Source organism: Ctenopharyngodon idella, chromosome 3 (genome assembly GCF_019924925.1).
Source record: "Ctenopharyngodon idella isolate HZGC_01 chromosome 3, HZGC01, whole genome shotgun sequence".
Lineage (NCBI taxonomy): Eukaryota > Metazoa > Chordata > Actinopteri > Cypriniformes > Xenocyprididae > Ctenopharyngodon > Ctenopharyngodon idella.
Window position 1 is genome coordinate 42,816,671 of NC_067222.1, and position 13,847 is coordinate 42,830,517.

Below are 13,847 nucleotides of genomic sequence, written 5' to 3' on the forward strand. Positions count from 1 at the left end.
TCTACCACATCTTTTCCTTCCCTTCGCCTCTCTATTAATGTGCTTGGACACAGAGCTCTGTGAACAGCCAGCCTCTTTTGCAATGACCTTTTGTGTCTTGCCCTCCTTGTGCAAGGTGTCAATGGTCGTCTTTTGAACAACTGTCAAGTCAGCAGTCTTCCCCATGATTGTGTAGCCTACAGAACTAGACTGAGAGACCATTTAAAGGCCTTTGCAGGTGTTTTGAGTTAATTAGCTGATTAGAGTGTGGCACCAGGTGTCTTCAATATTGAACCTTTTCACAATATTCTAATTTTCTGAGATACTGAATTTGGGATTTTCTTTAGTTGTCAGTTATAATCATCAAAATTAAAAGAAATAAACATATGAAATATATCAGTCTGTGTGTAATGAATGAATATAATATACAAGTTTCACTTTTTGAATGAATTAGTGAAATAAATCAACTTTTTGATGATATTCTAATTATATGACCAGCACCTGTAGTTGTAAGGTAATGTAAGATAATATAGATCATGCAGGTAGAGCTAACATGATGTATTCATTTAGGCAGAAACAATGAGCTAATTTTCCCCGTCAGAATATTCTAAAGTTCAATTCAATTCAATTCACATTTATTTGTATAGCGCTTTTCACAATACATATCGTTTCAAAGCAGCTTTACAGAGAATGCATGTCATCATTACAATTTAGAGAATGCAGTCAGCTAATAATGTAATACTTTAGGCAATTAATTTACAATCACTGTTAGCAATTTAATTGAAGGTAGAAGCAAAGAGCTCCTGGAAAAATGAATTACATATTAACAATAATTATGATATATAGAAATTTGGGAATGTGCGTGTTGATCCAGATGTTGCGTCTTCTGAAGTCCTCGCAGGATATTCTAAAGTTGCCAGCCACCACCAGCGTTTTTGATCATTTCCACTTTTATCGCTTGCTTTTATAGCTTGTTTCTGCTTCTTTTTTTGCCTGTGTTTTTATCCGGAGATTCTGTACTCTTTCAGAAGATGCGTAATAGCACCACCTACCACCTGAAAAATTAACCTCATTTTTTTATAGTAAAAGTGTAGTAACCATGTTTTTTGGCGAACTGATTACCATTTGTATAAGTATAGCAAAACCTTGGTTAATTTGTGGTAACTATTAGTAACCATGTTTTTTTTTTTGGTTTTTTTAAGCAAAACCATGATTAAATTTCATAAGGGCGTATTACAGTGAAAACACGGAAAGCCGAAAAATTCCATCAATAGTGTGGAAATGTCTCATAATTGACGGAAAATTCAGTCAGTGGTGGGCAATGAGTTAAAGAAATTATATAAGTTGTGATTATAATGATTACAATATAGGGGAAATTTGTCAGTATTGTATGTTGATCGCGAGGTAGAAAGAAAAAAGCAAATGGAAAATAATTAGCGTAGCTGCTGTTCATAACATTTCAAGCAATAGACATGCTTTTGATCTGATATAACTGGAGTGTAGGGTTATAAGATACATTATTTGAACGCTTGGCTAAAGAGATGCGTCTTTAATCTAGACTTAAACTGGGAGTGTTTCTGAGCCCTGAGCCCCGAACATTATCAGGAAACCTATTGCAGAGTTTGGGAGCCAAATGCAAAAATGCTCTTTTTTCTTTTTTGTGACCTTAAATAGTGTGATGGATTGTAGGGCGATAGGAGATAAATACACAGGAGCTAAACCATTTATGGCCTTATAAGTCAACAGCAATTCTGAATAGACAAATGACCACCTTGTCACTTAGAGGTAAGGGTGTGGCCTTGTGCCATAACAGTTCGACAAAGGGAGGGAGGGAGGGAGGGCAGGGGTTCTTTAGGTGGGCGAGGGGCCAGCGAAAGACCAAAGACCAGCAGTGATACCGGCAGGAGGCACCAGGGTGGAGCAGACAGCGGAAGGAGCCAGGAGGGAGCAAATGGAAGAGGTGGAGCCAGAGTATCAGAGGACTGGGGCGGAGCCGGTGCGACTGAGGACCAAGGTGGAGCCACAGGGAAGGCTGAGCCTGGAGCCGAAGGGGTAGAGGGATGAAGCATTCCTGAATGACGACTGACTAAGGTGGAGTCGGAGGAATAAGGGAGACTGGTGGAGCCGTGAAGACAACGGTTTCTAGTGGAGCCGATGGAGGGAGGGGCCAAGGCGGAACCGACAGGCTGAGATGAAGCGATAGGCACAGATGTTGGAGGCGGAGTTATGGGATCCACTTGATTGGGTGAAGCTAGAGAGCGGAAGACCCGAGACTTATCCACACAACATTGCATTAGAGGAGAAGATGAATGACTGAAGGGAACCAGTGGCTGAGGTGGCTGATGCCAACGAACTCCTCCATGTGATCCTCCATGTCTCTTTCTCCTTGAAAAATAAAAATCACAGGCCCATTGGGCTTGGGAAAGCTCCCACTGGAAGTAACCTTAATGGACATAATATCCATATCTTTTCTATGTTTGGTATTCTGTCATGGTCTAAAAGTGCAATGGCAAAACTGAGCAGACAACTTTTTTCTAGTATTTTAGACATAAATGGAATAATTGAAATGGGTCTGTAATTTGCCAATTCATTTCAATCTACAACCCAAATTCCGTAAATGTTGGGATGTTTTTTTAAATTTGAATGAAATGAAAACTAAAAGACTTTCAAATCACGAGCCAATATTTTATTCACAATAGAACATAGATAACGAAACAAATGTTTAAACTGAGAAATTTTACACTTTTATCCACTAAATGAGCTCATTTCAAATTTGATGCCTGCTACAGGTCTCAAAAAAGTCGGTACAGGGGCAACGAATGGCTGAAAATGCAAGAAATTTTGAAAAGATTCAGCTGGGAGAACATCTAGCAACTAATTAAGTTAATTGATATCAGGTCTGTAACATGATTAGCTATAAAAGGGATGTCTAAGAGAGGCAGAGTCTCTCAGAAGTAAAGATGGGCAGAGGCTCTCCAAACTATGAAAGAGTGTGCAAAAAGATTGTGGAATACTTTAAAAACAATGTTCCTGAACATCTAATTGCAAAGGCTTTACAAATCTCATCATCTACAGTACATAACATAATCAAAAGATTCAGAGAATCTGGATAAATCTCTGTGCGTAAGGGACAAGACCGAAGACCTTTATTGGATGCCCATGGTCTTTGGGCCTTCAGACGACACTGCATCACTCATCGGCATGATTGTGTCAATGACATTACTAAATGGGCCCAGGAATACTTCCAGAAACCACTGTCGGTAAACACAATCCGCCGTGCCATCTGCAGATGCCAACTAAAGCTCTATCATGCAAAAAGGAAGTCATATGTGAACATGGTCCAGAAGCGCCGTCATGTCCTGTGGGTCAAGGCTCATTTAAAATTGACTGTTTCAAAGTGGAAAAGTGTTCTATGGTCAGGCGAGTCTAAATTTGACATTCTTGTTGGAAATCACGGATACCGTGTCCTCCGGGCTAAAGAGGAGGGAGACCTTCCAGTGTGTTATCAGCGTTCAGTAAACATAACTTTACGATACTTTGAGATTTTGTTCTACAACGTACACTGCACACACTCACACCCCAAACTGCCTTATGTAGTTACTTTTTAAAAAAGAGATTGCAATTAATTTTTTTCTTCAAGCAAATTAAAACTATGTCCTGTTTTCTGACTAACATTAAGAATATCTTTGTAGATTCTTGCAACACCGCCGTCACGACCAATCAGACAGGGCTCATGCTTACCACCAACCCACACTCTCATGGACAATGGGAGACGTTCCGTGGTGGGGCTCACAGTGTTTCCCTAACTGTTTCCCTTAGTTACCAAAGACTTCTCCAAAACATCTCCCAGTGATTCCTGTCAATGCTACCTCATTGAAAGTCCAGTGACTCTACAATCTGTGGATTTCCCAACCTGTTGTGCTCCATTAGCAAAAGTCTTTTGCCCAAAATTAGCCTTAATGTTACCACCACACCGACCATGGGACTGTGCTATCGACCTGGAACTGGGTAAGCTAGTGCCCGTGGATGAGTATCCATTATCCATTTCTGAACAAAATGCCATGGAGGAGTACATTGAAGAGACTCTGAAGCTTGGTTACATCAAACCCTCTCACTTCCAGTTTTTTCTTCATGGACAAGAAGGATGGAGGATTGCGGCCCTGCATAGATAGGCCCTGTGAGAAAGAAAATGAAGAAAATATGCACAAGTGTTCAAATGGTCGGTAAGGTTCTTTAAAATGTTTTTGAAAGTCTTTTATGCTCATCAAGGCTACATTTATTTGATCAAAAATAAAGTAAAAAGAATAATATCGTGAAATATTATTATAATTTAAAATGTTTTCTGTTTTAATGCAATTTATAAAGTAATTTATTTCTGTGATGTCAAAGATTGCTGCAAAACCTCTTTTCACTCTAAGCCTGAAACTCTTTCCGAAATACCCAGTCTTCCCTGATTGGTCAGCTGTCCCAATCTGTTCAGACAAAGAAAAATAACAGTAACAGTGACTATAACTATTAGCATCCACACCAACGGATGATAACACTGATTACTATAAACACACAGCAGTTATCTCATGTCTTTAAAACAGGATGGATTCTAATTGGTTGTCAATATTTTTTTCGTTCATCAGCTGGAAAAAAATTGGTCCGAGACTGTCGTTTTAACTATATCGTTCCTCTGTGTCGTTATCATTATAGGTGTGATGTGGACTTCCCCATTCTCATAGAATTAGAACAATTAATAAACTTTATATTTATAGCTATTCTTGTTGTGGTTGGGTCTTTATTTCCTTGCCTTAAATTACACTATATTTTCATGATACTATAGTGTCGTGGATGAATCCTGAACATTGCTGAGCATTTGCTGACTTCTTCCCTAACCAGTTTACAACTGGTTGTTGTAGTCGAGACCAGCTCATTCAAGTCCGAGTCCAGGTCAAGAGTAGGTTGAGCCCGAATCAAGACTGAGATCATAACTGGGTCGAGTCCAGTTCCCCTGCTGAAAAATAAACCAGAATGAATTCCATGTTTATCCAGGCTGGTTTACGCTTGTTAGTGCTGGTCTAGCTGGTGGACGAGCATAGTAATGCTGTTCTCAAGGAAAACTGAGCTGGTGTAGCTGGTCCCAGCATGCAAAACCTACTGTACCTTATGCTGGTGACCAGCAATGCATGATCTTTCAGCAAAGTCAACGTAAACATGCTTTCCTTTGGAGTTAATAAAGCCTGGTTTTGGTGGATCATATGCACGAGTGGGTACAGACCACAAAACGTATACGTATAGTGTTTAAGAACTCAAGACTGGACTCAAGACGGAATCCAAATGCTCCAGAGTCCATGACAAAACCAAGAGAATATGGTCTTGGACTCAGACTTGAGATGAACCGAGTCCAGTCTCGAGTACTTCATTACTGCTGGGTGGATGCTAAGGCACTGCTAGTTGGTTTCTAGGTTGTTCTCCATGATTTCTTAATAGTCAAAGTCTAAGTCAAAATAGCCCATCCTCAAGTCTCTATAGCTGCTTTTCCACTGTCGGGCCAGTGCGAGCCAGGGCTTTTAGCGGGCCAGGCTAGGCTAATAGCCCCGGACTTGTAGCACCGAGCCCAAAATCACGCTGCATTTCCACCGTCGGGCCAGAAGCTCGCAGCGCTTCACTAAAACCCGCCCGTAACACGCCTCTCTGGAACAACGTCACACAAACCCATCATTTCACAAACAAATAGGAGTTTTATCAGAAAAATAATCAGAAAGAAATCACTGGAAACTAGCGAGATCGTAAAGTGAACATGATAAAAGCAGGCGTTTGTTGGCATTTTGTTGTTTACTTAAAGATTTAAAAACCCAAGCACTGAAGTTTTACCAAACAAATTGATCATAATGAATTCATTTATGTCAAGATTAAACATTAGTCACAGAAATAAAGTGGTATTTACTGTTATTTCACAAAAGAAAGAGGACACACGCACTTATTCAGTCGCGTCTGTTTCTGTTTATTTGTAGTCATGGGACAGTTTACATCACATTTACAAAGAATGATAATTTATACAAATTTTCCACCAAAAATACGACCTGAGGAGCTTTAGCACTCTCTCCAGTGACAGTCCCAACAGTTATATTTTCAGTCTGAGAAACAGAGGAATCCCGAAAAACTGGAGTTGCTTTATTTTATGAAATATGCGGAGCTATGGATATTAGACAGTCCGTTAAGAGATGAGGTGTTCTGACAGATAAAATAAATACATGATTGTGATAGCCTACGTATATGATTTGTCTGATTTCTTCAAGCCGTCGTATTTACCATGTTTACTATGGTAATAACGCGCATAGTCTTGGTGAACAGAATCCACATCGGAACACAAACAGAAGTTATTTCAAACACTTGCTGCTGTCTGAAAGTGAGTTTTGAGCTAAAATGTTTTTAAAAGTCTTTAATGCTGATGTTAACTGGTAACCTACATGTAATCATCCATGGCGCCTCCATCTCCACACTCAGATAAACTCCGCCTTTGTTCGTAACCACTCCCTCAAGCCCGAGCTGGCCTGCTTTGGACCAAGGTATTCGGTGGGCTGAAAAACCCTGGCCGTTGGCCCTGAGGAAGCCCAGACGAGGCACAATCAAGCCCCGGAAGTGACAGTGGAAACGCGACTGGCCCTGGCACGCACTAGCACACCCGCTTTAGGCCCGACAGTAGAAAAGTGGCTTATGATATCTTCTAGATATGGCTCAAGTCCCTCCTTCAATGTAATGTGAATTTTCTGCCCAGATTACCGCTGCCACACTGATCATTTAGGAAAGTAACAGTACCTTTTTTCAACACGCACCATGATTTGAGGTGCTATTCAAGTCCATAGTACAAGCACATAGACAAACCCCTTAACCCTGTGTATGAGAAACAGAAATAGAGATGCAAGCACCACTAATTATAAGTATCAATTTGCTGACTGCTCTGTACAATAGCTAAAATGATTGTTCATTATTATCTGTCTTGTAGGGGTGATCCAAACGAAAGTGACATCTGGGGGAACACGCCTTTGCATCATGCCTCTGCAAACGGTCACATGCAGATCGTCAGCTTCTTGGTGAACTTTGGAGCCAATTTCTTCGCTCTGGACAATGATTTCCACACTCCCATGGACGTGGCTGCCTCTCGAAATCATATGGATTGTGTCCGCTTCCTGGACACTGCTGCCGCCCAACAGACAGGCCAGAACGGCAAAAGGGTGGCACGTCTGAAAGATCAGGCTACTAAAGATGCAGAGTGCAGAGTGAAGCAGTGCAAACAGGTCAAGAAGAGACATCAGAGTAAGATGGACAAGATATCCCATGGCGGCTCGGTCTCGGAGGGAAGTTCCTTGTCCGGCACGGGTATCTTGAGCAGTGTGAATGGCGATCAGTTCTCCAAAATCATTGCTGCGGACACCAATGGATCTGTCACTTCGACAATCAAGGGAAACCTTCAGTGCAAATTTGGGAAGAGGGTCAAAGGGACAGTGAGTAGATAATGGGACGGCAATGTCATTTTTGTCAAACAAGACAGCGGCTCGCAAGAGAAACCTGGTTTTGTTGATGTCTTGAATGAGCAGGATGAAATTTAGGATGATGATGACGATGCCAAGCGAGGTTCAGACGACGAGGGAGCCAGTCAGGTGAAGTCTATTTTCAAAAGGCCTGGTCTCGGGAAAATGGTGTTCTGCAGGAACTTCTCCATGGAAATGGCCATGGACCCTGAAGACCTCCCCAGCGGTAATACAGAAGATCTAGGGTTCCTCATCCGTCAAGAGTTGTTTGAAGCTGTGGATGAAGGACGGGTTTAGACGAGGATTCAGAACTGCCTTGGAATGAAGAGGAGATCGGTCTGGAGGAGTCCTCACACTTGGATTCGCTCTTGGCATTGATTGGCCTGTTGGACTTTGGTCCTGTGTTCACCCATGAACTCTTAGATCTTGAAGCCCTGATGCTCTGCTCAGATGATGATCTCAAAAGCATCCGCATCCAGCTGGGGCCGCACAAAAAGATCCTGGAAGCGTTGGCTCGCAGGAAAGCTGCACTGGAGCAGCCTGGTGTTATGAAGGACACCTTCCTTGAATAACGTGTTGCACTCAGTTCTGCTGTACACAAACATTTACAGTTTCTCTCAGCTAACACTCCTTTACCATCATGTAGTTGTTGTTTCATAGCTGACTTTCTGTGATTTCAATGATTCTAAAAATTAATACACCAGTTAAAATGTCCTTCATGTAGTACAATAAGTTTAAACTCACAAACAAACATTTGACTTCAGCTAATTTCTCATATTTTTCAACATGAGACAGACCCCGTCCTGGTGAACCCTCTCCAGAACTCCTGGGAGCAGAGCAATCGCGGGAAATGCGTACAGACTTAGCCTCGGTCAGGGGCTGGATGAGTCAGAGAGTACCACAGTGGGCAATGAGAAGTTTCTTTTGAAGCAAACAGGTCGACTTCTGCGTGACCAAAATTTTTCCAAAGGAGCTCCACCACCTCGGGGTGGAGTCTCCATTCCCCGGTCCTCGGCCCCTGCCTCAACAGGATGTCTGCCCCCACATTTTGATGCCCTGGGATATAAGCTGCTCTCAGGGAGAGGAGCTTCCCCTGGGCCCACAGGAGGATCCGATGGGCTAACTCGCACAACTGGCGAGACCTCAGACCGCCCGGTGGTTGATATAGGAGACCACCGACATGTTGTCCGTGTGGACCAACACGTGATGGCCCCTCAGGTCTGGGAGGAAGTATTTGAGAGCTCGAAATACTGCCATCATTTCTAGCTGATTTATGTGCCAGGAAAGTAGATGGTCCTCCTAAAGACCCTGAGCTGAGCGACCGCTTATGATCGCCCCCCAACCTGTGAGGGAAGCATCCATCGTTAGCATTATGCGACCACAAGGAGCCCCCAACACAGGTCCTAGGAACAGGAACCAAGGCTTCTTCCACATGACTAAGGCACGAAGGCATCGCCGCGTGACCTTGATCATGCGAAAAAGGATTTCCTCTTTGGAGAAACCCCTTGGTCCTGAGCCAGCACTGTAAGGGTCTCATGTGCAGCAGGCCAAAAGGTATCATGTTGGACACAGCTGCCAACAGACCCAACAGTCTCTGAAACTGCTCTACTGGCCTAATTTCAGCCCATTCACGGCTGAGAGAATGGAATTAACCCAAACAGGAGACAGACGTGCCTGCATCGTGGTGGAATCCCAGACTACCCCTAGATAGTTGGTAGTTTGAGCTGGAAGAAGCACACTCTTCTTGGCATTGAGTCTTAGCCCTAACCTTCTCTCGATGTTGGACTGCCATGAGCTCGGATTGAGCTAAAAGCAACCAATCGTTGATATAATTCAACACGCGAATGCCCTAGAGTCTCAGATGAGCCAGAGCTGCATCCACGCATTTTGTGAAGGTGCGGGGTGAAAGAGCTAGGCCAAAAAAAAGAACCCTGTATTGATAAGCTTCGCCCCCGAAGCAAATCTGAGGAATCTCCTGTGCTGAGGATGGATGGATACATGAAAGTACCCTCCATCCTTCTTTGGAACAGTGAAGTACCGGCTGTAAAACCCTGACAGCTTGCTGGGAGGAGAACCCCTTTGTATAGCTCGTTTTTGCAAGAGCGTCAGAACTTCCTGTTCCAATACCAGAGACTGCTAGGGGTTAACCAATGTAGGGAGGACCCAGTTGAACTGGGGCGGGCGAGACCCGAAATGAATTCTGTAACCCTTTTCTATTGTGAGCAGTACCCATTGAGAAACATTTGGAAGAAATTTCCATTCTACCAGAAATTCTACTAAGGGAACCAGTCTCTCGAGACTGGCCTCTGGTGTTTTTTGAGCATTCGACTCGGCGCCCTGAAGCGGCGAACCGGCAGGGAACAACAGAATCAAATGTTGACCGCTGCGCCCTGAAGCACACAAGGTGGCAGGGTTGGCAGAATGGCCCCCTGAGGGCACCGAGGAGGGGCGGATACCATGTAGTGTGATAAAGGACCCTATTCAGAGGGGGCTACCCTCGAAGGTCCCACGCCACTGGCGTCAGGAACTCTTCAAAGCCTTCTTGGCGATAATGACAGTCCTCAGATCTGTCTTACCCCACGAAGACTTCGGCTGTGTCGCCTGTCCCTGTCCCCAAGCTTTCTGCGGGGAAGCACGGGTGGCGACATTTTCTTTTTTTTTTTTTCAGACCAGTGCCCTGAAACGGCAAACCGGCAGGGAACATCTGAACTGACTGCTCTACGACCCTTCTATTCTCGAAGGATCGCTGGAAACCACTGCGCCCTAAAGCACACGAGGTGGCAGGGTTGGCAGACCGGCCTCCTCTTTTAAATTCCTCAGAATTTAATGTATTCAATATTTCATTTAATCCTCAAATTAAATGCAGCCAGAAACAAACAGTCAAGAATAGCTGAATGACAGGCTGAATATATTACAAAAAGAATTATAGCTCATAATAGTTTGCAAGGGATAGGGAAAAGAGAGAAAGGGAAACTCCCGTCTGCTCAGTTCCCTCCAAATATATATAAATACATATACATATATAAAATAATGGGCACGTAATCTATGCGCAGCCTCGGCAAACACGAGATCCGAGCCATATATTCTTTATTGCAGACCTAATCCACGCGCTGCCTCGGCAAACGCGAGATCCGAGCCTTGCATTAGACTTTTATTCCCTCGAGAATAAAGCCAACAGGAGTGGAGCTAAAAACTCCCGCTAGTGCATGCTTCTCTTTACACTTCGGGACAATTTTATGAATCAGCACTGTCAGCCGCCCCATGTGAGCTGACGTGCATGCTCCACTCCCAGCAAACAGCAAACTGCTGTTCGTTATATCTTCAATATTTGTAAGTTTACAAAATCAGAAAACATATTTGATTTAATTTCTCAAAATTTAATGGAGCAAATAAAAAAATCCGACATGTATATCAAGGTCTGAATATTTCAAATAAACAAAAAATAATCATGGCTTTCAAACACAACTGGTTTGTTTTTGATGTTAGAATAATAGACGTGTGATTTGAAAACACGATATGTGTGTGAGGTGGCAAGTCCTCAGATCAATATCACAATATCCACCTCCTCAGAGCTGGACATGTGAAGTACCGGTGCCTCAACCCGGGGGGAAGAAACCGCAGATCATGCTTCCACCTGGGAAACGGCACTGAACCTGGCAGGAAAGAGCAAAGAAAGGGCGCCGCCCGTCTCTAACCCCTCTGCCAGATTCATCTGCGAACCCCATGATCTGAGCCGCTGCTCTGCCTCGGCAGAAGCGGGACCCGACCACGAGGATTGCATGTCTTAGCATGTTAAATGAATAAATTCTATGCATAGATTCGACTGTAGCAGCGACATGCTATTAGCCTATATTCGAGGATGTGCTATATCACACAGGAATCTACTCGCAGAGCAATATGAAGAATTACAGGTCCCTGGAGGCTCACAATTTTTTCACCAGTGGCTTTGCAGGAGTGGTTTTAAATCACAAAATATCAGGGAATGTTTATTTCAGCCACTTTGTCCTCCTTGCCAGTGTCCTGACATTTTATCCTAGTCAGATTGTCCTACCCGGGCTTACTGAGCGTGCGCCCCAATATTTTATCATTTTTGTCATGATTGTCATGCATTGTTGAAAGAGTAGGTTTAGGGTTGGTTTAGGTGTAGACATTAATAAAGCACAATCTGATTGGTAGCATTTTTTGCTGTCGATTTCCACTTGTTCTAAAGAATAATGCTATATCAGATTGTACTGCTGGAAGCACAATCTGATAGCATTTTTCACTGTCGAATTGTGCTACCTACTGGTAGCAAAATCTGACAGGGTTGTCAGAACACCGGTTCCGTCAGTTTGTTTGGCAGTATATACAACTTCAGATTGTGTATTTTTTTAACTTATTAGATGTGCAGAATGCCACACAGCAACTTTTAGGCATTGTACCAAGCCAAAATCAATCGTTATTATTACGAAGAGTAAATATTAAGCATCTAACAAGGTCTACCCGCGTTAATTCGAATGGTTTGCTTTCCCCCACGGCATAAACGGATATGAGGTTTTCGTGGGCATTCCCAGTAATGCCGACCAAGTCTATGTCTAACAGCGTTGTTCAAAACCTACTTACTGCACCCTTAACATGTCTGAATTTATTTGACATTTTAACTTTTTGTGTAATTTTTGAGGACTGGTCAAGATCAGTTTTTGACAGCCCAAAGGGCTGCAGTCCATATTTAAAAGTGCAACAAGCCAATAAAGTAGCATTAATGAGAAAAGTGTATTACAGTAGGTGCATTGAAGTGCATTAGGAATACAACCTGATCAGATACATTAATTTCTTTCACCATTTCAAACTATAACTGACTGTTTTCTTTATTTGTCATAATTTACTTTTGTAACTACTTTCTATATGTATGTAAATCTGTTTGCAACCATGCAAAAAAGTGCTATAGAAATAAATTTGAATTGAATTAAATTAAACAATAACCTACCTGATATTCAAAGTGTGGGCAGAATCTATAAATAGATTATTGTTACAGTCATTATTATGTTTCTAACATGTTTTATGTTTGGCAACAGTTCTTTTAACCCTAAAAGAGTGTGTAGCTTTTCATTTCTTAAACAAACATGTCGGAAGATGTATCATGGCCATATTCCAGGATGACAATATCAAGATTCACCAGTCTCAAACTGTGAAAGAATGGTTCAGAGAGCATGAAGAATCAAAAACGTCTCGGTTACGTATGTAACCCTCGTTCCCTGAAGGAGGGAACGGAGACGTACATCAGTAGTGACCGACGAATTGGGATATCACTAGAGAGCCCTATCACCTTCGAGTGTAAACTAAACGAGCCAATGGATATTGGCGTGCGTGATTAATAGCACCTGCTCCGTCCCGCAGTGCAGGTATAAATGCGGATGCAGATGCACGCGCACTTTGTTTCTCGTTGAGGAGTCAAGCATGAGTCTGCACTACAGCGAAGGCACAGGAACTGTGGCGATGGGACGTATGTCTCCGTTCCCTCCTTCAGGGAACAAGGGTCACATACGTAACCGAGACGTTCCCTTTCAGTCGGTCAGGTTCGGCGTACGTCAGTAGTGACCGACGAATTGGGATCCCAAATAAAACGGCAAAGTTACTGACCCCTTCCAGCACCCAGCATAAGTTCCAGCCACCCGGCACACCTTGGGGCAGAGAAGGGGGCGAGCTTACACCGAGAGAGTCTACTAGAGTCTAGAGTCTCAGTAAGACTTAGTCAACACTGGGGAAGTGAACCCATAGGGGACGCTGCGGAAGCCACAACCTACCCTGCAGGGGAGGAATTACGTGGGAATACACATATGGACTGGCCGTGGGCAGTACGCATATGGAGTCGCTGGGATGGCTCCAGCCTAGAGATAGGGGGAGACTCATCTGACAGATGACAGCAGAGCTGACTCTGCTAAGGGAAAGACACGGGCTCACCGTAGGGAGTTTAACCGTGGACAATACACATATGGGACCACTCACGTGGAGGGGTCACAACATATAACACCCAGCCAAATATCAATGTCAGTGACGGACGTTTGGCCTAGCATCAGACACTCCGCAATGTCCGAGCCGCAAGGGGTGGCGGAGGAACTAGACAGGGTTCGCCAAGCGGGGAACTCCACTGGAACAATGGATGCACGTATCCGGCCCAGGGGGCGGGAATGGCATAGCAAGCAGACACACAGAACGTGTTCTTCGCATTACTGGCTACTGGAAGCGAGTACATGGAAAGATATGTACTCGCTGTGCGTCAGAGCCCAGGAAGAGGCAACTCCTCTAGTGGAGTGAGCTCTTAACCTGAGCGGACAAGGCACGCCTTGGGACTGATAAGCCAAGGCGATGGCG

The 13,847-nt window shown here is 43.6% G+C and overlaps 1 pseudogene; it reads left to right on the forward strand.

Moving 5' to 3' along the window:
- The first annotated feature begins 6,941 nt into the window (after positions 1-6,941).
- On the forward strand, positions 6,942-8,068 carry LOC127507713 (ankyrin repeat and SAM domain-containing protein 4B-like; annotated as a pseudogene).
- Positions 8,069-13,847: the final 5,779 nt, after the last annotated feature.